General features: G+C 41.0%; 1 non-coding gene across 1 annotated transcript; it reads right to left on the reverse strand.

Moving 5' to 3' along the window:
- Positions 1-466: 466 nt before the first annotated feature.
- LOC143852153 (small nucleolar RNA R71) lies at positions 467-573 on the reverse strand. Its single transcript, XR_013236718.1, has one exon. It is a non-coding gene; the product is annotated as a small nucleolar RNA R71 (small nucleolar RNA).
- Positions 574-21406: the final 20833 nt, after the last annotated feature.

Genomic DNA, 21406 nt, shown 5'->3' on the forward strand with positions numbered 1-21406 from the left:
TAACTTGGTTCTTTTTGTGTTTATGAGTGTAGGTTGGGTGCAAAACTCGGCCAACCGTTTGGAGAGAGCAATCCGATCAGAGATGGAGGACGACGTTCAACCAAATCCAGTAGTCGTGGCGGAAGAACAAGAGCCGCCGAGAACCTTACGCGATCGCTTCTATCCGGCCCGAACTGCGCAAGGCAATAATTTTGATCTAAAATCGCAATTTATTTCTATGCTTCCCCATTTTCATAGCCTCCCTTCTGAGGATACCTATTTATTTTTGAGAGAGTTTGAGGAGGTATGTGCTTTGATTAAACTGCAACAACTTTCCGATGATGCGGTAAAGTTGCGCTTTATTACTTTTTCACTAAAAAATGGAGCCAAAAAGTGCCTCTATGGCTTACCAACGAACTCCATCTCCAATTGGGAGGAGTTCATAGTAATTTTCCTAAAGAAATTTTTTCCTTTACAAAAGACTAAAAAGCTTAGGAACGATATTTTACAATTTAAACAAAAGCCATTAGAGTCGTTTTCTAAGCTTATGGAGAGATTCAAGGATCTACTCCAAGAGTGTCCTCACCATGGTTTAGATTTGTGGCACTTGTGCCAAATAATATATGAGGGCATTGATTACCAAATAAAGCAATTACTTGAGTCCATGTGCCGTGCCGGGTGTACATCTTTCACAAATGAGAACCTTGCATGGAATTTCTTGCTTGATTTAGCAAAGAAAACGCATGAGTGGGAATCCACTCAAGAAGGTGAGAGAGCCACCGCAAGTAAGGGATTTCTTATAGAGGGTGCCGTGGCTAAGGAGGCCCAACTTGATAGCTTAATCAAAAGGCTAGAGGCGATAGTTGTCAAAGGACCTTCACAGGTCCATCAAATTGCACATAGTGTTCCCATGTGTAGTTGGTGCCAAGCCACGGACCACGTCATGGAAGAGTGTCCAACTCTTGCGAAGTTTGGTAGTTCTACGGAGAATGTGAGTGCTCTTTATGCTAATAAGCCTTATTGTAGCACTTGTAATTCAGGATGGAGAAATCATCCCAACTTTTCTTTGAGTCAAGGTGGGCCATCCAATTTCCAAGGCTAGGGCCAATTTGGCCAACCTAGGCCCACCTTGCTTCCCACTTATGTTCGGCCACCCCCTCCCCCTCCTAACTTCCAAAACCCCATTCTAAATAGTGTTTCAAATCAGCCCCCACCGGGTTTTCAAAAACAAGGGGAGTCAGCCCGCATCGCTTCCTTAGAGAAGAACATGGAGCTTCTCATGAGTACCTTGATGACAGGTCAACACAATTTGGAGAAACAAATTTCTCAACTCGCTACGGCCCTAAGTGAAAGGGAAAAAGGAAAGATGCCAAGTTAGCCCATTCCTAACCCAAGGAACGTGGTTATAAATGGGAATCAACAACCACATGCTAATCAGTTGAATGCCATTCAACCCAACTTGCCGCAGCAGGATCCTTCAAACCAATGCAAATGTGGCTTATGCTTTGATGAGTGGAAAAGAATATCACAAGGTGGAGGTCAGATCTGAACCTTCCAAAAACGCTCAAGATCCTCCAAACATGGTAAGTAAAGACCCTCCCTCCACTGGCTCAGAAGAAGAGCCCAAACAGGTAAGTACAGAAGAGGTAACTTCTCCTCCGGAAAAAGGATTACATTCCTAAGGCTCCTTTCTCAAGGAGACTTGCTAATAATAAAAAGTTAGATCAAATTGATAAAGTTTTGAATGTTTCTAAATAAGTACATGTGAACATACCATTGCTTGATGCGATTTTCCAAGTCCCTACTTATGCTAAGGTGTTGAAAGATTTAAGTACTCAAAAGAGAACAACGAATGTGCCCAAGAAAGCTTTCTCGGCCGCAAACGTTAGTTCTATATTGTCTCATCAAATGGTAGCAAAGTACAAGGACCCGAGATGTCCCACCATATCATGTACTATTGGAAATACTCAAATTGACCATGGCTTGTTAGATTTGGGAGCCAGTGTAAATCTTTTGCCTTTTTCTGTTTTCAAGCAATTACGACTAGAAGACCTCAAACCGACCACCGTCACACTCCAATTGCCGGATAGGTCAGTGAAGACACCCAAGGGCATGGTTGAGGATGTCTTAGTCAAAGTAGGAGATTTCTTATTCCCTGTGGATGTTGTTGTGCTTGATACGGAGCCAGTTGCTAATAATAAGGACCAAATCCCTATCATTCTTGGTAGGCCGTTCCTTGCTACTAGCAATGCTCTCATTCATTGTAGAAATTGACTAATGAAATTGTCATTTGTAAATACCTTAGTAGATTTCAATATTTTTCGATTAGGTAAGCAACCCAATTTTCATGAAGAAATGAATATGTTACATTCATTTCCTGAAGATATTATTACTAATTTTGAAATCGATTTGATGCAGGTTTCCAAGAATGCTTGGACGAACTTGGAGATGAAAGAGATGATTTCTTTTTCAAAGCTTATGCCACCCCAAACGTGGAGCCCGTGGGACCATTAGCAACATCGCTTACAAAGCCGTCAATTGAAGAAGCCCCACAGTTGGAGTTGAAGTCTTTGCCTTCTACTATACGTTATGCTTTTTTGGGTGACAAATATACTTTGTCTGTAATAATTGCTGCGGACCTAACCTCCCCTCAAGAGGAGGAACTCATTAAACTGCTAAATGATAATAAAGAAGCCATAGGTTGGACAATTGACGACATCAAAGGAATTAGCCCTTCGAATGTGCAACACCACTTCAACCTCATTGAGGGTTCCAAACCGTCAAGGGAACCTCAAAGAAGGGCTAATCCTGTGATGAAGGAAGCCATCCAAAAAGAGATCTTAAAATGCCTTGATAATGGGATCATATATCCCATATCGGATAGCCAATGGGTGAGTCCCGTTCAAGTAGTATCTAAGAAGTCGGGAGTCACCGTTTACAATCCACCACCAATGAAATGATTCCTACTCGTATTCAAACGGGGTGGCGGGTTTGTATTGACTACCGAAAGATTAATGCCGCTACTTGGAAGGATCACTTTCCTTTGCCTTTTATTGCTCAAATGTTAGAAAGGTTAGAGGGTCATGAGTACTATTGTTTTCTAGATGGCTATTCCGGTTACAACCAAATTCCCTTAGCTCCTGAGGATCAAGAGAAAACAACATTCACATGCCCCTTTGGAACGTTTGCTTATAGACGCATGCCTTTTGGGCTATGCAATGCACCCGCAACTTTCCAAAGATGCATGATGAGTATTTTTTTGGATATGGTGGAGACTTTCTTAGAGGCTTTTATGGATGATTTTTCAATTCATGGCTCCACCTATGCTAAGTGTTTACATCACTTGAAATTGGTCCTACAAAGGAGTAGGGAAAAGAACCTTGTCATTAATTGGGAAAAGTGTCATTTATGGTAAAAAAATGCATACTTCTAGGCTCTGTGATTTCAAAAGAGAGTATTAAGATTGATAGAGCCAAGGTGGATCTCAGTGTTTATCTCCCACCGTTCAAAAGTATAAAGGATATCCGATCATTTTTGGGCCATGCGGGCTTTTATAAGAGATTTATAGAAGATTTTTCAAATATTGCTAGGCCCCTTACTCTTTTGTTAGGAAAAGATCAAAAATTCGAGTTCTCCAAAGAGTGTCTCGATTCATTTAAGCGCTTGAAAAAGGAACTCACTACAGCTCCTATTATTCAAGCACCCAATTGGACGGAACCATTTGAAATTATGTGTGAAATCCTAGTTGGGCAACCAAGAGGGGGGTAAATTGGTTGGGTATTAAAAATTTTACTCTTTTACAATTCTTTTTAAAAGATTACTAACACTTGTTAATTAATTTTTAGTTAATAGAGGTTAGCAAAAATAAAAGTAGAGGAAAGAACAATCACAAAGAAAATAAGAAAAGGGGAAGAGTAACAGAAGAGACACCACACTAAGATTTATAGTGGTTCGATCTTATAACTCCAAGACCTACTCCACTCTTCTCAAGTTTGTGTCCTTGAGGGAATCCACTAAAAGTATGATTCTTAATACAACGAAGAAGGCTCTTCATCTTCAACACTTGCCCACGAAGATGGCTCCGCGTCTCCGAGCACTTGTCAATTCCAAGGGGTTAAAATATTGGTGCCCTTTTCACCTTTACAATGATTTTCAAATTACAATGTATGAATACCTTCTCGTAAAGCCAATACACCACTTCTATACAAGAAATATTCTCCAAATGGTTTGCAAGTGAGCTTGATGAGAACTTCTCCAATGATGGGATTGCAAGAAAGCTTGGGAGATCTTTAAAAATGTTGAAGGCAAGTGAGCTTGAGTGGTGCTTCTTCAAATAGAAATCAAGTAAGCTAAAGAAAATCTTCTTCAAGGTAGATTGCAAGATTTAGGGTAAAGAAGAAGAGCTTTTGTAAAGATTGCTTGAAAAACTTAAATCACACATAGGGTTCTTTTCTCAAGTTTGCAAAAGTGTTAAAATGATGAAAATAAACTCATATATAGAGCCCCTTAGAAGATATAACTGTTGGAGGACATATTAGGCATTTTTGGGTTTTGAAAAATAAAGAAAAGAACCAGCCGCAACTCCCAACGGTCATATTTTCCCGACGCCAGACGTCTGCCCAGACGTCTAGTTGCCTCCAGGGATCAACCAGATGATCGGGCAGACCTCTGCCACAAGGTCTGGTTTGCAAGTTTATTAAATGAATGAGTTTTTCTCTGATTTTTTGTACACATATGTATTGATATTAGGGAAGATTATGGATCAAAATTTAGCTCATTTTGAAAACGTTTGGGTCTCTTTTTGATCAACCAGATGATCGGACCAGACTTCTGCCGCAAGGTTTGGTTTGCAAGTTTGGCTAGCAAATGACTGAGTTTTCTTCCAATTTTTTGTACATATTAAAGTAGATATGAGAGAAAGGTGTGGACAGAAAATTGGCTCAAACGGAAAACATTTGGGTCCATTTATGATAGAAAAGCATATGGTCTTAGTTATGGTTTTCAAAGTATACTTGGATTTTGCTTTAAAAATATTTTGAAAACTCTTTGAAAAACACTTGCAAACTTGTTTTGAAGATGATCTCCATTCAACCTACTCTTAAATAATCCTTTTGAGTCCGATGGTTGAATGAGCATGCTTATCCTTCCTGGTACATGCTTGTTCTTTGGTCTTCGATTTGACTTAGCTCTTAATGACTCCATCTTGATCTTGATTGCACTTCTCTAAGGTTCAACTTGATTTGTCTTTGTCCTTCTTGGTTGATGAATCTTCTCTTTGCCTGTCATCGCCATGTTCTACCTTGTTGTCGATCTTGGTACTCTAAATTTCCTGTGTAAGCTTATCATGGTAAAATCATTAATACCAACCTACTTCGATCAATGTGGGTTTGTTGTCATCAAAACAATGAGTAGGGCTACACATGGGAACCCTTGGGCTAACATTCTCCCCCTTTTTTATGATGACAAACTCATATTGATCGGGGGGCAAGGGGCTTCCCAAAATGGAATGATAAAAGCATAATATGCTCCCCCTCAATTATATATTCATTTTACTTTCCATTACAAAGTTATATGATTTCAATCTTAAGATTAGCATTAAGGTATATGAAATAACCATTAAGGTATATGAAATAACATTTGTAAGCAAGTACAAGCACAAACTCCCACTGAATCATATGAATATAAGCTCCCCCTCAAATTATGCTATCAATAATGATATAGCACATAAATTGGGTAGCATATTACTGTTTTTCTCCCCCTTTTGGCATCACCAAAAAGGAAAATTCTCAATATACATATATATATATATATATATATATATATATATATATATATATACATGAAAGTAACACACATATGACATATTCATGGTTTAGATGCCGGCAAGTTGCCGAATGAGTTAGGTGGATTAATTAAGGGTGAAGGTACGACCTCCCTCTTAGGATCTAAAAGGGCTAATGGCACCAATTGATTGGCTTTTAAAATTTAGGGTTACCATCTTGACCATGAAGTCATTTACCAAACAAGGGTGATAATAGATAGGTAGATAAAGATATACAAATAAACAACATGCATGAGAATCCATCACAAACCAAGCAACATCCATACAAAGTAAGCTTCAAAATCCATGGGAATCCATCAAGTCACAAAATTTCTTTTTTTGAATAGAAGTCACAATCCAGTTATCATTAAAGGATAGAAGATAGAGAAAATTAAACAACCAAATGATTCATTCATTTGATTTAACCTTTGGAGTATATGAACCATAGAGCAAAAGAACACAATCATAACAAAAGTCACATGGGTGAGGTCCATAGACCAAGACATTAATATCCTACTCAAGCTCCACCCATGGCCATACAAAAACAGATGAACACACAAACTATATTAGTGACATGTAGAAAGCAAATACATCATAAACACGTAGAAAGCAAACGAGGCCTAAACACATAGGCAAAGCAAACTAAGCGTAAGTAGATGCAAAAGGAACTCGAAGTCATGATCAAGGCAGAGCTACTCGGCAGGTGCTGGTGAATCTCTCCAACCCATACGATGCTCAAAGTAGTCAAATCGCTTATCAACATGTTGCTGAAAGGTCATGAGATCGCCATAAGTAATAGGCCTATCCAGAGGATCCATCTAAGGAGCATCAAGCTGCTCACTTCCAACTGCTGCAACTGCTCCTTCTTCATCACTTTCTTCCTCCCCATCTCCAGCTCCTTCGTCGTCGTCTTCGTCTTCTTCTTCTTCTTCCTCTTCTTCGTCATCATGATGAGGATGATCCTGCACCACTCTCTCCATTCTATCAGGTTCCATTCTCATTTTTCTGATAGTAGTCTTGTAAATTTTCTTGGCCGTTTGCTCTTTCAACTCTCCTACTACTGAGACAGCAAAGTGAGTCAGGATTTTGGTGAGAACCATGCCATAGGGTAAAGATCCAGTCCTCAAAGGAGCAGCCTTTAAGTGGCTGAAGATGGTGTAGCTCAGATTCAGAGTAGTACCAGTCATCAAGCAATATATCACAAAAGCATCTAAGGGCCTCACCTCATTCTTCGAACCACCTCTAGGCAGAATCGTGTTCACAATGATATTATGTAAGACCCTTGCCTTGGGCATCAAATCATGAGCCTGAACTGTCCCGCCAGGGATGTAATGTTTACAGATCATTCGATACACATCTTTGCGTGTGGCCCCATGCTCCTCAATCTCATTAGTACGCCAGAAATATACCTTAGGGCCAGTCGCAAGAATTCCTAAGATCTCACAAAATGCGGCGAATGTAAGTTCAATTGACTTAGATTTCACTTGCCATTTATCTACTGAAGCATCTAATTGAGCATAGAAAACTTTACACAGAGTACGATAAATGGGGTCATTGATTTGAAGAAATTGAGACCACTCCAAGGTATCAAAGCATGATCGAATGCGATAAGCAGTAAGAGCCTCAAAATCCACATATCTACTAGACACTACCTTTCTTGGAGCCATTTCCTCAAATATTGTTAGAGCTCGCTGATTCTGAAGGCCAAAATGCGTCGAGGATGATCCAGATCTTGATCCGGTTGGCCTTCGAGAGCGAGAGCCACTCTCTTCTTCAACGTCGTCGAACCGCATATTGGATGGCATGTTTGGGTTTCGAGTGGTTCGAGGGTTTCGAGATATTTTTGCAAGATTTTCAAGAGAGATCAAAGAAGGATGGAGTAAAACTAGGCGTTGAAGGTGGATAAGATGAACAATACAACAAACCCCACAAAATCAAAAGGAGTTGGAGTTAAATCCATGGATTTTTTTAGCTGGAAGAAAAGAAAATCAAGAAAAGAGCAAGTAAATGAGAAGGTTTCAAGAGTTTTGACAATATTTCCCCAAACTTTGAAGTTTGAAATAAAAGCAAGGAAAATCACAGAGATCTTGGTGGAGAAATGACAGTGTAGGCAAGAGAGAGGGGTGTTAGGGTTTAGAAGTGGAGAAAATCAGATGTTAAATTGAATCCTACAAGAATGGAATGGGGTTTTAGGCAAGGAGTAGATGGGCTAGGTTTGAAGTGAAAGAGAGTGAAAGGGACGAGAAACAAAGCCCTAAACATGGGTTAAATGCACGTCCTAGTAGGACAAAAAAAAACGTACCACAAAACACCCAAAAAAAAACAGAGCACGCATCCCCTTTTTTTTTATGTTCTGGTCGTGACCAGACGTTTGGATTCCCAGACCAGAACCCATCTTGATTTCGGTTTTTCGTTTAATTAGGAACATTTTGTCTTCAACAAACCTCCTTAAAACACATCATATTTGTAGGGTTTGCATTGATTTTGACTCGGTTTGAAAGTTTTAAAAATTGTGTGTGTTTGAGAAGTTTGAAGTGTTGGAATTGAGAGATTTTGAAGTGAAATTTGTTCTACACTTAGATGCGTGAGTTGGATAAGTTTGAGTGTAGCCACAACTTATATACAACTTATGGGGTGTGTTTGGATGATAGAATTCAATCCACGTGGCAAAATTCGCATTTTGGGTGCATGGAGGGATTGTTGAGAGTTTTTGACCGAAAATGAATTTTTTGTGAATCCATTGACTTTGATGGGTTTCAATAATTTTAAAAGCCTCTTGGAAGTTCAAACATCATATCATATTAAGTTATATCAAACACACAAGGCAAGGTAAGCAAATTTGATCTCAAAGTCTCCATTTTTATTTTTTTTGTTACTTAGCCATTTCTTTCACTTGATCTCCACTCCAAATATTTAAGGCGCTTCTTATATCACACATTCTCTCTTCACTTAGGGGTTTTGTGAAGATATCAGCAAGTTGGACTTTAGTATTGATGTATTCCAAGCATATGTCTCCCTTAAGTGCATGGTCTCTTATGAAATGGTGCCTTATCTCAATGTGTTTTGTTCTTGAGTGTTGTATGGGATTTTTTATCAAATTGATAGCACTAGTATTGTCACACATGATAGGAATATTTTTCAACTTTATGCCATAATCCATCAATGTGTTCTTCATACAAAGGACTTGAGCACAACAAGCCCTTGCCGCCACATATTCAGCTTCAGTTGTGGAGGTGGCTACGGAGTTTTGTTTCTTACTAAACCATGAGACGAGATTTTCCAAGAAACTGGCAAGTCCCACTAGTGCTCTTTCTATCAATCCTACACCCAGCAAAGTCGGCATCTGAATACCCAGTGAGATTGAATTCACTAGACCTTTCATACCACAAGCCAAGACTTTGGGTGCCTCTAAGATATTTGAAGATTCTTTTTACTGCAGATAGGTGAGACTCCTTTGGAGTGTAGACACCCACATTTTGCTTTACTTTAACCAACAATAACCTAATATATGTTTTAGGTCATTAATATCTTGATCTGACTTTACGGATCATCAATCGGGACAAAATAAGATAGGGTCACTTCATAGCCCGAACCCTGATTCCATTCCGAGACCCGATTTCCGTAAATCGTTAGATCAATGGCAGATCTTGACCTGGGTCTAACCATCCAAAACCACCTAACCTCTCCTCTCATCCTAACCATCCAAACCTCACCTAACCTCACCTAACCTCTCCTCTCATCCTAACCATCCAAACCTCACCTAACCTCACCTAACCTCACCTAACCACCTAACCTCACCTAACCTTACCTAACCTCACCTAACCTCACCTAACCTCCTATCCCATTCTCCTATAAATACCCTCTCATCCCACCATCCAACAAAAAGAAGAAAAAGAACCCCTCTCTTAGAAAATTCATCCCTCTCCCTCATCTCTTCAAGGGTTCGGCCATCCTTGCCGGATCGGGTGATTTTATACGTTGGGTGATATATATCAAAAGCAGTCATTATCAAGCAAGGAATCATCTTCAAGGAATTACCATCAAAGAAAAATCAAACACAAAGTGGGTTTCCAAAGAGGTAGGCATTTATTTCAATTCTATGTAGGGTCTGTTTTCATGCATATCTTTTACTTTAAAAGAAAAACCATGTTAGGAAGCATGTAGGGTCTGTTTTCCCCCTGGTTAGCCTCTGGTTAGACCCTGGTTGCACCCAGGTTCGCTGCTGGTTGCACCCAGGTTCGATGCTGGTTGCACCCTGGTTCCCTACTGATTCGCACCCTGGTTCCCTGCTGGTTGCACCCTGGTTCCCTACTGGTTCGCACCCTGGTTCCCTACTGGTTCGCACCCTGCTTCCCTGCTGGTTGCACCCTGGTTCCCTACTGGTTCGCACCCTGGTTCGATATTGGTTCGCACCCTGGTTCCCTGCTGGTTCGCACTCTGGTTAGACCCTGGTTGCACCCAGGTTCGCTGCTGGTTGCACCCAGGTTCCCTGCTGGTTGCACCCTGGTTCCCCTGCTGGTTCGCACCCTGGTTCCCTGCTGGTTCGCACCCGGGTTCCCTGCTGGTTCGCACCCTGGTGCACCCTGGTCCGCACCCTGGTTTGTACCCTGCTTCCTCCTAGTTAGACCATGGCTAGTCTCGGGTTTGCTCCTAACTTAGACCCGACTCACTTGACCCTAACCATTAACCCAATCCAACCAAGTCATATCCCAACACAATCCGAGTCGCATGTCTGAATCCATTTGGCCGAATCTCATAAGCCCGCCCACTTTGAATTCCGAAAATTCAAACCCTTGATGATTCCAATATGCTCAATTCTTTGATGCAAATTCCCAATTCCAAAATCCCATTGCTATATCAATGTTTTTGAATCTCAAGTCCAATGCTCAAATACAAACCCGATTCCTGATCCAAATACCAAACCTGTTTTCCAAAATCCAAGCAACCTCACCAGTGGAACTACGTGTGGCTTGATCCCCATCACGGGGTACGTAGGCAATTTGGCACTCCCAAGTTCAGTCGCACCTTTCTCTATCTTTCCCATTCCCTCACACTATTCATCATCTCGATTCATCTCGTGTCTCTCGGAACCATTGGATTATGGTTTCCGTCGTAAGAACCCTTAGAGCCCAATTTAGGAACAATGGTGTCGTATCGTGTTGTGTCCTAAGTTTTAGGGAGTCCTAGAGTTAGGAGTCCAGCCTCATCACGGACGCTTGCTATGTATAGCAACCGTGCCATAGGTCAAGTTACACTAGTCACCCAATCTTTCCCTAGGACAAGCCTAGTAAACTAGGATGTAGGCAAACCTGCATTAGTCTAAGGGACCATTTGCATTTAGATGAGAATCATATAGCATCTTAGATGAAATCTTAAGATAATAAAATCCTCAACTTGAATTAAATAACTTCTCCTAAAACTGTTGAAACAGTCAATCCCGTCTAGGTCGGTGTCCTAGTTGAGTTAGGCATAAGTAGCTTAGCTTAGGTGCACCGAACTACGTCGACTCTGATCCCAGTGAGGCTTGGGTACGTAGGCAGCTTGGATGTCTGACGGCATACCACCCGCGAGTCGGCACCACAACAAATTGTGGTGTTTTGTATATTAATTTTCTTGTAAATACTTAATCAAATCAGTTAGGGTTTTCCATGAAATTAGAATTCTAGGAGAACTTTCACTTAGAATGAATCCAGACAAATTAATAAATCAAGATACACATCTAGGATTCACATTGAAATTAGATTCTAGGATGCATGTCACTTAGTTCGCACATTAACATAGAGTTGAATGAGCCATTTAAAATAAATTTAAAAGAGTTAGCTTTTGGAATCGAAGACCGATTATCGGACAAGAATGGTGCATATGGTGGATAACTCCCCATACCTTCCATTCTCGTAACCAGGTAGCGAGTCTAGATTTCTGGTTAATTATGGGTCCTAGATCCCACATCTAGGTGGCGACTCTGTCAGTCTCTTTCGTGTGGAATTCGGATTGCCTTAGTGATCCCAAGTCCACAGGAAAGACGAATTCAAATCAATATTAAAATGCACACGCCAATCGCGTGGGAACGAGAGACCAAAGGAGAGCGCGCGGCGGCTCGCGCCCCACGCCCCTCTCGCGGGATCATGTCCCACAGTCTGGCGACTCTGCTGGTGACCACCTAACTTCATTAAAATTTCAAAAGATAATTCATTTGAATTTAATTTAACTGGCTCATAAAAACTCTATACTTGTTAGATTAGTTTGTCTTGTTTTATTTTCTCATCACATTTTACTCGAACTTAACCTAACAAAACCTGAGGGCATCATAGATTGCGCAAACATATTGCACACACTTACATCACTTGCATCTAAACTCTTGCATCTCACGTGCACACACGTCCTATTTTAGGAACCCGGAGTGTTATCTAGCATGGTTGACTGGGATTTCATCACCTGGTGCCTCTGTGCTAGAGAAGCATTCCACCCTTAGCCTAGTACCTTTTATGGTACGTAAACGGATCTCTTGTTCACGTACTGATACGCCGGACACTGGTACAGTATATCGAACAGGGATTCGCGCTAAGGGAACTCTTGGCCTTACCCCTAGATTAACCCACACATGCATGTAGTATACGAACACATGTGCATCATGTGTGTGAGCCTAGTTTAGGATATCCTACCCATTGGTGTCTAGATTAGGCCGTGGTCCATCTTCCAATGGTCACGATCGGTCCTTAGATACACGAACAAAGTCATGAGTCGAGATTCTCTCTCCACTCCGATAGATTAGGATTAGGGTTGATGCCTTCAGGTAACACTGATAAAATGTGAAAAAAAAAAAAAAAAAAATTTCCCTTTGGGTTAGGATATAAATCCCATAATTTTCAAAGATCTCATAGGATTAGTCATTCATGATCTATCCGTTGAAAGCAATCTTATGCTATCTCATCTAATCTTTTGATCGTGCGTCTTTCGTTCTTCTGTCATACGATTCGATCGTATCTTCATGCCATCCCCTAACTGGCAGATGCAGAATCTCACAATCTTTCGATTATGCGTTCTCATGATCTGATCATGCCTGGTCCAGATAATCCAATCTTGCTTGTACCCCTGGTCTGTTCCTCCTCTAGGGGCTACCTTTTTCAAGATTATTTTGCTAAGTCCTTCAGAGTTCACTCTCAGAATCATTGAGCTAGGGGCATTTCCCTATGCGAATCAGTCATCATTGTCCAAAATTGAAAGTATCAGCCATGATGATGTTCAGAACGAACCAGCCTTCGCCGAGCCTTCAACGCCAAACAGTTGCAGCAGTTAAAGTTTTAGTCACTTACTATTTTATGTTGAGTCAGTCATCATGGTCAGTATAATTGTTGAGTCCGGTCTTACAGTTAAAGGTCAATGCCTAGTCCAGGCAAGTTATCTTCTGTTTCTCTTTCTTATTTAGAGTTGTGAATCGTGAGCATGTTCAGGATAGGTCGTCTGATGTAATAGCTTTTCTTTAAATAAAATTTCAGTCAGTTCCAAAAAGTTCACTTGTGTCTGTTCTTAAGTGTGCTTCTGATCTTAAAATAAGACTCCCTCCTCAAATGAGAACAAAATTGACGAAACTCCACTTGAGTCACAACGATTACTTGAACAAGAGGAGGAGCGCCAATCTCAGCCTTTCAAAGATGAAATTGAAGTGGTAAACACTGGCACTGAAACCTTGATCCAATAAATGCCGATTGAAAATACATTACCCTCTGAAGAGTGTGAAGAATTGGTAAACCCGTTTTGAGGATAAAAAGATGGTCCCGTAAGCGTTACCATTAATGTCAAGAGAAAGACCCAGATAGAAGGTTCAAGAAAGAATGAAGTGAATATCATATGCTATGCAAGGGGCATAGAGTGGAAATAACTTTCATATTTCCAATCAATGACCTTGGTTCTCAAATTCATAACATGAAGCCAACAAATTCAAGATAAGAAGTTCAAGAGCAAGTATTGAAAAGTGGTCATCAGATATCAAGAGTTACAAATCCATAGATGGAGGATGTCAAGGAACAAGTTTCGCTCTATGAAAGCCGAAAGCACGCATTAGAATCTTGAAAGAAGAAAATCCATTATCTTACCTGGAAATGCCGTCAAACTCCGTGAAAAAAAAAAAAAAAAAGAGAAAAAAAAGAAATAAATAATCAGTACCAGACAGACTCTAGTAACCTAGATCGATTCCCAATCTGAACATCGAAAGGCCTCCTTTGGCCGATTAAATCCCAAAATCAAAACCCAATGTCAAAAGAATACCGATTTGCAAACCCTTCGAGCCTAAATCAAATTTTCTTGAAAACCCATCAAACTTGGGGCATTCCCCCGAACTACGCGAGACCTGATCCCTACACTGGGGTACGTAGGCAGCTCGGTTAAACCGAGTTCGGTCGATTCAAAAAAAAGAAAAAGAAAAATCAATCGTTCCAGAAAAAAAAAGAGGGACAAGTTCCAAAAGAAGAGAAGTTAATTGTTCCAGAAAGAAAAGAAAAAAGGAAAAAAATCAATTAACCTTCAAACAATTGATCTTCAAACTAGGGGCATTCGCCTTGACCTACACACGACCTGATTCCTACCTTGGGATATGTAGGCAACCTGTTCACAGGTTCGGTCGAAATCTTTGTTGAACCTTAAGCCATTCTTTGAAAAGCCCTATCCTACCTATAAAGTCCTTCTGGTGTTCAGAACTAATGAGCTAGGTCCCGAGACACAATAAAAAAAAAATGATGAATAAGAAAACGAACGGAGTTTGAAGATCTGCTAGACTGAAAACCTGAAAGGGCGGTCTAGGCAAAATTTAAGATCATTCCCCTGCTAAGTTGAAAACCCGAAAGGGCGGCTTAGGCAAAAGCTAAGGGGATAGCCTGCTGGATCGAAAACCTAGAATGGTGGTTCAGGCAAAAGTTAAGGCTAGCGCGGTCCGCCAAGTTAAAAACCCCGAAGAGGTGACTTGGTCACGGTAAGAGAATCATTATAAGAAGGCTACAGCTGGTATCAAGACTGAAGATCAACTGAAGTTCAAGCAAATTCAAGTGATATCCTCAAAACTGGGGGCATTGAAGCTAAGCAATCTTAGGGGGCGTAATTAAATCCTTGAGGCATTACTGTTTTAAGGAAAAAGTCCAGTGTTTACCAATTGAAAAACTATTCCTCGAAAGGATAGACTTACCAAACAAAATATTAACTAAGTCAGAAGCATCACTGTGTTTGTCAGTATAGTCAGTCAATCTTTGTTATTCTAAGTTCACTCCTTCAGGGCTGCTCAATCCTTTGAGTAGTGCCTTTCATCTAAGTTTTCTCTTTAGAAAGAGTCAATCGTCGTTCCTATGTCCAAATGATGTAACTGTCTTGGTGAAGGAGGCCCGGCCTAGGCAGCTCCCTGCAATTATACCTGAAAGGGTTCGAGAATCTAGTCAAACAGCTACATTTCAAAGAAGATCAACTCAGAAGAGTTCAGAAGTAGAAACATCAGAAAGCCCAGCTTCCGTAAAAAGATCATACCCCAGGAAGGCACCTTAAGCTTGGAAGAGCCCCAGATGCAATGGTGGTTGAGCCAATTTCTCAGAAAGATGAACCATTAAAATTCAGAATTTCCTTCCGGTTAGTTAAATACTATCCTGGTCAAGAAATGTTCATCTAAGCACCTGTCAAAAAACAGATCCCGCTTTTCCATGTTAGAGAGCCGTTGTTCTAAATTACCAATTTCAAGTATCTTGTTCAAGGTTTCAGTTATCAAAATCCCCAGAAGACAAGACCAACAGTCTCATTGAGAAAAATCTTGTTGAAGTTTCATAAAAGTGTTCCTAATCCATTCTTGTTACTAATGGTTCTTCGTTCATAAGGTTGGTCGTCTCATCATTCGTCAAAGTCTTGGTTTCCAATATCTTTACTGGGCACGATCTATAATGTCCCCGATTTCATTGAGTTCAAAAAAAAAAAAAAAAAAAAAAAAAAAAATCCAAAATTCATCAAATCCAATCCCCGATTCAAACAAATCCAATCTTACGTCAAATTCAAGTTCATGAAAAAATCTCATGTCCTCTTTGAGCCCTTTTGTGAAAGGTGCCTCATTTCTCGAGTCCATTTGTGAATGGTCTCGTCTTCTCCTTGAACCCGTTTGTGAACAGGTTTCTCATTCTCTGAGTCCATTTGTGAATGCTCTAATGTCCTCTTTGAGCCCGTTTGTGAACGGTGCCTCTGTTCTCGAGGCCATTTGTGAATGGTCTCATCTTCTCCTTGAGCCCGTTTGCGGACGGTACCTCATTTTCCAAAATAAAAAAATTTATCAAATCCAAATCCTTAATTAAAAAAAAATAAAAAAATAAAAAAAATCCAATCCTACGTCAAATTCAAGTTCATAAAAAATCTCTAAATTCTTCGAGCCCGTTTGTGAACGGGGCCTCATTTCTCAAGTCCATTTGTGAATGGTCTCGTCTTCTCCTTGAACCCGTTTGTGAACAGGTTTCTCATTCTCTGAGTCCATTTGTGAATGCTCTAATGTCCTCTTTGAGCCCGTTTGTGAACGGTGCCTCTGTTCTCGAGGCCATTTGTGAATGGTCTCATCTTCTCCTTGAGCCCGTTTGCGGACGGTACCTCATTTTCCAAAAATAAAAAAATTTATCAAATCCAAATCCTTAATTAAAAAAAAAAAAAAAAAAAAAAAAATAAAAAAAATCCAATCCTACGTCAAATTCAAGTTCATAAAAAATCTCTAAATTCTTCGAGCCCGTTTGTGAACGGGGCCTCATTTCTCAAGTCCATTTGTGAATGGTCTCGTCTTCTCCTTGAACCCGTTTGTGAACGGTGTCTCATTCTCTGAGTCCATTTGTGAATGGTCTCATCTTCTCCTTGAGCCCGTTTGTGAACGGTGCCTCATTTTCTGAGTCCATTTGTGAATGGTCTCGTGTCCTCTTTGAGCCCGTTTGTGAACGGTGCCTCATTTCTCGAGTCCATTTGTGAATGGTCTTGTCTTCTCCTTGAGCCCGTTTGTGAACGGTGCCTCATTTCTCGAATCCATTTGTGAATGGTCTCGTCTTCTCCTTGAGCCCGTTTGTGAATGGTGCCTCATTTCTCGAGTCCATTTGTGAATGGTCTTGTCTTATCCTTGAGCCCATTTGTGAATGGCGCCTCTTTTCTCGAATCCATTTGTGAATGGTATCGTCCTCCTTGAGCCCGTTTGTGAATGGTGCCTCATTTCGCGAGTCCATTTGTGAATGGTCTTGTCTTCTCCTTGAGCCCGTTTGTGAACGGTGCCTCTTTTCTTCGAGTCCATACAACTATGGTCTCTTATCCTCTTTGAACATCATACATCTATGATGTCTCATTTCCTTGGAATCCGTACAAATACGGTATTTCATTCTCTTCGAGTCCATACAACTATGGTCTCTTATCCCCTTTGAACATCATACAACTATGATGTCTCATTTCCTTGGAATCCTTACAAATACGGTATTTCATTCTCTTCGAGTCCATACAACTATGGTCTCTTATACCCTTTGAACATCATACAACTATGATGTCTCATTTCCTTGGAATCCGTACAAATACGGTATTTCATTCTCTTCGAGTCCATACAACTATGGTCTCTTATCCCCTTTGAACATCATACAACTATGATGTCTCATTTCCTTGGAATCCGTACAAATACGGTATTTCATTCTCTTCAAGTCCATACAACTATGGTCTCTTATACCCTTTGAACATCATACAACTATGATGTCTCATTTCCTTGGAATCCGTACAAATACGGTATTTCATTCTCTTCGAGTCCATACAACTATGGTCTCTTATACCCTTTGAACATCATACAACTATGATGTCTCATTTCCTTGGAATCCGTACAAATACGGTATTTCATTCTCTTCGAGTCCATACAACTATGGTCTCTTATCCCCTTTGAACATCATACAACTATGATGTCTCATTTCCTTGGAATCCGTACAAATACGGTATTTCATTCTCTTCAAGTCCATACAACAATGATCTCTTATACCCTTTGAACATCATACAACTATGATGTCTCATTTCCTTGGAATCCGTACAAATACGGTATTTCATTCTCTTCGAGTCCATACAACTATGGTCTCTTATACCCTTTGAACATCATACAACTATGATGTCTCATTTCCTTGGAATCCGTACAAATACGGTATTTCATTCTCTTCGAGTCCATACAACTATGGTCTCTTATCCCCTTTGAACATCATACAACTATGATGTCTCATTTCCTTGGAATCCGTACAAATACGGTATTTCATTCTCTTCAAGTCCATACAACAATGATCTCTTATACCCTTTGAACATCATACAACTATGATGTCTCATTTCCTTGGAATCCGTATAAATACGGTATTTTATCTTGCCCAAGCCCATTCAAAAATGATGCTGCATTTTCATTAAGAATCTTTCAAAAGTCATCCATTATTCTCTCTGAGACCATTTGAAAATGACGTCTCATTTCCTCTGAAGCTGTTCAAAAGCGATATTCCTTTCCCTCCGAAAATCCATTTGAAAATGGTATCCCATTTCTCTCGTTGCCAGCGGCACCGCAGCGGGTTTGTTTTATTGCATTCCAATTCTAGGATTTCATCTAAGGTCTTGCATTATATTAGGTTGCATTGTGTTTAGGGGGTTCCTTTGTCGATTAAAGTTACGCAAAATGGTTCTGTCATTTTAACTTTGGTATTCGATGACTACGTCGTCTCTACCAAAGAGGGGCATCTGTAGACACCCACATTTTGCTTTACTTTAACCAACAATAACCTAATATATGTTTTAGGTCATTAATATCTTGATCTGACTTTACGGATCATCAATCGGGACAAAATAAGATAGGGTCACTTCATAGCCCGAACCCTGATTCCATTCCGAGACCCGATTTCCGTAAATCGTTAGATCAATGGCAGATCTTGACCTGGGTCTAACCATCCAAAACCACCTAACCTCTCCTCTCATCCTAACCATCCAAACCTCACCTAACCTCACCTAACCTCTCCTCTCATCCTAACCATCCAAACCTCACCTAACCTCACCTAACCTCACCTAACCACCTAACCTCACCTAACCTTACCTAACCTCACCTAACCTCACCTAACCTCCTATCCCATTCTCCTATAAATACCCTCTCATCCCACCATCCAACAAAAAGAAGAAAAAGAACCCCTCTCTTAGAAAATTCATCCCTCTCCCTCATCTCTTCAAGGGTTCGGCCATCCTTGCCGGATCGGGTGATTTTATACGTTGGGTGATATATATCAAAAGCAGTCATTATCAAGCAAGGAATCATCTTCAAGGAATTACCATCAAAGAAAAATCAAACACAAAGTGGGTTTCCAAAGAGGTAGGCATTTATTTCAATTCTATGTAGGGTCTGTTTTCATGCATATCTTTTACTTTAAAAGAAAAACCATGTTAGGAAGCATGTAGGGTCTGTTTTCCCCCTGGTTAGCCTCTGGTTAGACCCTGGTTGCACCCAGGTTCGCTGCTGGTTGCACCCAGGTTCGATGCTGGTTGCACCCTGGTTCCCTACTGATTCGCACCCTGGTTCCCTGCTGGTTGCACCCTGGTTCCCTACTGGTTCGCACCCTGGTTCCCTACTGGTTCGCACCCTGCTTCCCTGCTGGTTGCACCCTGGTTCCCTACTGGTTCGCACCCTGGTTCGATATTGGTTCGCACCCTGGTTCCCTGCTGGTTCGCACTCTGGTTAGACCCTGGTTGCACCCAGGTTCGCTGCTGGTTGCACCCAGGTTCCCTGCTGGTTGCACCCTGGTTCCCCTGCTGGTTCGCACCCTGGTTCCCTGCTGGTTCGCACCCGGGTTCCCTGCTGGTTCGCACCCTGGTGCACCCTGGTCCGCACCCTGGTTTGTACCCTGCTTCCTCCTAGTTAGACCATGGCTAGTCTCGGGTTTGCTCCTAACTTAGACCCGACTCACTTGACCCTAACCATTAACCCAATCCAACCAAGTCATATCCCAACACAATCCGAGTCGCATGTCTGAATCCATTTGGCCGAATCTCATAAGCCCGCCCACTTTGAATTCCGAAAATTCAAACCCTTGATGATTCCAATATGCTCAATTCTTTGATGCAAATTCCCAATTCCAAAATCCCATTGCTATATCAATGTTTTTGAATCTCAAGTCCAATGCTCAAATACAAACCCGATTCCTGATCCAAATACCAAACCTGTTTTCCAAAATCCAAGCAACCTCCCCAGTGGAACTACGTGTGGCTTGATCCCCATCACGGGGTACGTAGGCAATTTGGCACTCCCAAGTTCAGTCGCACCTTTCTCTATCTTTCCCATTCCCTCACACTATTCATCATCTCGATTCATCTCGTGTCTCTCGGAACCATTGGATTATGGTTTCCGTCGTAAGAACCCTTAGAGCCCAATTTAGGAACAATGGTGTCGTATCGTGTTGTGTCCTAAGTTTTAGGGAGTCCTAGAGTTAGGAGTCCAGCCTCATCACGGACGCTTGCTATGTATAGCAACCGTGCCATAGGTCAAGTTACACTAGTCACCCAATCTTTCCCTAGGACAAGCCTAGTAAACTAGGATGTAGGCAAACCTGCATTAGTCTAAGGGACCATTTGCATTTAGATGAGAATCATATAGCATCTTAGATGAAATCTTAAGATAATAAAATCCTCAACTTGAATTAAATAACTTCTCCTAAAACTGTTGAAACAGTCAATCCCGTCTAGGTCGGTGTCCTAGTTGAGTTAGGCATAAGTAGCTTAGCTTAGGTGCACCGAACTACGTCGACTCTGATCCCAGTGAGGCTTGGGTACGTAGGCAGCTTGGATGTCTGACGGCATACCACCCGCGAGTCGGCACCACAACAAATTGTGGTGTTTTGTATATTAATTTTCTTGTAAATACTTAATCAAATCAGTTAGGGTTTTCCATGAAATTAGAATTCTAGGAGAACTTTCACTTAGAATGAATCCAGACAAATTAATAAATCAAGATACACATCTAGGATTCACATTGAAATTAGATTCTAGGATGCATGTCACTTAGTTCGCACATTAACATAGAGTTGAATGAGCCATTTAAAATAAATTTAAAAGAGTTAGCTTTTGGAATCGAAGACCGATTATCGGACAAGAATGGTGCATATGGTGGATAACTCCCCATACCTTCCATTCTCGTAACCAGGTAGCGAGTCTAGATTTCTGGTTAATTATGGGTCCTAGATCCCACATCTAGGTGGCGACTCTGTCAGTCTCTTTCGTGTGGAATTCGGATTGCCTTAGTGATCCCAAGTCCACAGGAAAGACGAATTCAAATCAATATTAAAATGCACACGCCAATCGCGTGGGAACGAGAGACCAAAGGAGAGCGCGCGGCGGCTCGCGCCCCACGCCCCTCTCGCGGGATCATGTCCCACATGGAGCGGACTGAAATCTTGCACAGAGATAGACGCTAAACATAATGCCTTATCTAGCTTGAATACATGGTATGGATACTAGTAGTTTTCAAACCCAGGCGGCTGCTCAACATACACTTCCTCATTTATGTAGCCATTTAAGAAGGCACTTTTGACATCCATTTGAAATAATTTAAAACCATTATGACTTGCATATGCCAAGAGC

Source organism: Tasmannia lanceolata, unplaced genomic scaffold (genome assembly GCF_043159265.1).
Source record: "Tasmannia lanceolata isolate RefF3 unplaced genomic scaffold, GAP_Taslan_0.1 ptg000018l, whole genome shotgun sequence".
NCBI classification, from domain to species: domain Eukaryota; kingdom Viridiplantae; phylum Streptophyta; class Magnoliopsida; order Canellales; family Winteraceae; genus Tasmannia; species Tasmannia lanceolata.